General features: G+C 44.1%; 1 pseudogene; it reads left to right on the forward strand.

Annotated features, from left to right (window-relative positions):
- The first annotated feature begins 961 nt into the window (after nucleotides 1-961).
- LOC118522543 (tubulin alpha-1A chain pseudogene) lies at nucleotides 962-2291 on the forward strand (annotated as a pseudogene).
- Nucleotides 2292-3152: the final 861 nt, after the last annotated feature.

The following is a 3152-nucleotide window of genomic DNA, read 5'->3' on the forward strand; positions in this document are numbered from 1 at the left end:
AGGACATGGAGACAGCATATCTATCCTTTTTTCTTTTGAAAAAAGTCAAACCAATTGCTTGGCAAAATGTAGACCAAATGGCCCTTATATCAATTATATGACAAATATTAAGTCATACATTTGCTAAGTAATATGGGACATTCAAAGAGGAAATTAAAATACTTTATCTTCTGAATGTGATTTAATAATAAAAGCCACAAGTTGTTAAACACCTACTCTGTGCCAGGCATGGTTAGACATCTCCACATTTCATCCCCAAATAACGTGGTGGGGCCTGCCTGCCTCCAAAGCTCTCTGCAGTGCTGCTCTTCCTCCACTCACAACCGTGTGAGCTTCGGTCCTTTCTGACCCCAGATCCACCAGCGAGTTGCCTTGCAAAGTTGGCCATTTTACCTGATTTTTCTCAATGAGTTTTCTCACCTAGAAAAATGGGGAATATACCATTTACTTTGCAGAGTTGTTGCAAAGTGAAGTGAAATACTGTTTCCAAGGTATCAAAAGAGTGCTTGATGCATAGCAGGTGCTCAGTCAGTGCTAAATCTTTCCTAACCCTAACTATTCTCTCTGGTCAGCTGGTACCCACCCTGTGAGATTCAGTCGTCCCAAATGGGAATTAGAACTGAAATTCTCAGAGTTTCCCAAAGGTTATATAAATCCACACAGGCCATACATTTATGTAAAGGAGACATGCCACAGGTGTGGGGTTCCTGCATCATGCAGCATGCGAAAAACACCAAATAAGTGACCACAGCATTAGGTGTTGGGGAGTTTGGAGCAGCACAAAGACACTATGGACTTGGAAGCATGAAAAGTTCAGAGTAATAGTGAGGCTTGAAGACAGAGGGGTTTCAGACACATTTTAAAATGTAGGCAGGTTCTCTTACATCGACCACCTAAGAGTCACACTGTAAGAAGCAACAACCTCTCCACCATTCTGTTTGGCAGCTGCAAAGTAGCAACCATGCATGAATGCATCTCCATCACATTGGTCAGGCTGGTGTCCAAATTAGCAATGCCTTCTGGGCATTGCCTGGAACACAACATCCAGCCTGATGGTCAGCTGCCAAGTGACAAAACCACTAGGGGAGGAGATGACCCCTTCAACACCTTCTTCGGTGAGAAGAGGTGTTGGCAGCCACGTGCCCAGGGCAGTGTCTGTAGAACTGGAACCCACGGTCATTGATGAAGTCCACACTGGCACCTACCTCCAGCTCTTCCACCCTGAGCAGCTCATCACATGCAAGGAACATGCTGCCAGTAACTATGCCCAGGGGCACTACATCATTGGTAAGGAAATCACTGACCCTGTTTTGGACCAGATTCAGAAATTGGCTGACCAGGGCACAGGTCTTCAGTGCTTCTTGGTTTTCCACAGCTTTGGAGGGGGAACTGGTTCTGGGTTCATCTCCCTACTGATGAAATGAATGCCTCTCTGTTGATTATGGCAAGAAGTCCAAGCTGGACTTCTCCATTAACCCAGCTCCTCAGGTATCCACAGCTGTAGTCGAGTTCGACAGCTCCATCCTCACTACCCACACCCTGGAGCACTCTGATTTTGCCTCCCTGGTAGACAATTATACCATCTGTGACATCTGTCATGGAAACCTCAATATTGAACTCCCAACCTACACTAACCTGAACAGGTTGATAGGTCACATTGTGTCCTCCATCACTGCTTCCCTCAGATTTGATGGAGCCCTGAATGTTGATCTGACAGAATTCCAGACCAAGCCAGTACCCTATCCCTGCATCATTTCCATGTCTCTGTCATCTCTGCTGAGAAAGCCTACCATGAACAGCTTTCTATAGCAGAGATAATCAATGCATGCTTTGAGCCAGCCAATCAGATGGTGAAATGTGACTCTTGCCATGGTAAATACATGGCTTGCTGCCTGTTGTACCATGGTGTGGTGGTTCCCAAAGATGTCAGTGTTGCTATAGCCACCATCAAGACCAAGAGTCCATCCAGTTTGTGGACTGGTGCTTCACTGGCTTCAAAGTTGGCATTAATTACCAGCCTCCCACTGTGGTACCTGGTGGGGATCTGCCAAAGTACAGTGAGCTGTGTGCGTGCTGAGCAACACCACAGCCACCGCTGAGGTCTGGGCTCTCTTGCACCACAAGTTTGACCTGATGTATGCCAAGCGTGCCTTCCTTCACTGGTATGTGGGTGGGGCATGGAGGAAGGAGAATTTTCTGAGGCTCAGGATGACATGACTGCTCTTGAGAAGGATTATGAGGAAGCTGGTGTGGATTCTGTTGAAGGAGAGGGTGAAGGAGAAGAATACTAAAGTGAAAAATGTCATAAAGGTGCTACTTTTATAGGGAATATTATTCTGTTTTAAACATTAAAAAGTTGTGGTCTGATCAGTTAATTTGTATGTAGCAATGTATACTCTGATACACAATTACTGACCTATGTTTTAAAACATGATGCTTTGTTACAGACTCAAGCTTGTTCATTTCTCTGATGGGTTTGAATAAAGTATTCCCTGTCTTTAAATAGATAGATATAGATAGATAGATGATAGATAGATAGATAGATAGATAGATAGATAGATAGATAGATAGATAATAAAGAGAGAGAAATTATACTTCAGGTAAGGAAAACATGTGATTCAAGGTAGACATGAAGGTGAAAAAGCCCAGGTGTGCTCAGGTGTCAATGAGATGCCAGGGATGTAGGATTTGTACAGAGGTTTAAGACAAGCCTAGGACCTAAAAGTTAAGGTGGGCCGGGTTATCAGTGATGTAGAATGCTGGTACAAGGAGATAGGTGATAGGAAGCCACAGTTTCCTGAGCAGTCAAATAACGGGGTAAAAGCTATGTGCTAGGGAATATTTATCTGGAAGTTATATACCAGATGGAATTGGGTGGGGCAAAGTAGAGGCCAACTTCAGGTAGTGGATGTGCCGCTATTTAAAAGATCCTTAGCCAGACTCCTTCAGCCCTGACTTTAAGTCGCCATTTTGGGGTCCACATCCATCTATATTCCCTATCCTTTATCCAAGCTGAGTATGGCCAAGGCTTTTGTTGCTCAGACTCAGAGTGTCATGATCATCTTCTATTCTTTCCTATCCCATGGTACTCATATCCATCTAATTGCATTCACACTGACAACCTTACTCATTCATTTAATTTTAATACTGTG

Source organism: Halichoerus grypus, chromosome 8, assembly GCF_964656455.1.
Source record: "Halichoerus grypus chromosome 8, mHalGry1.hap1.1, whole genome shotgun sequence".
NCBI lineage: Eukaryota > Metazoa > Chordata > Mammalia > Carnivora > Phocidae > Halichoerus > Halichoerus grypus.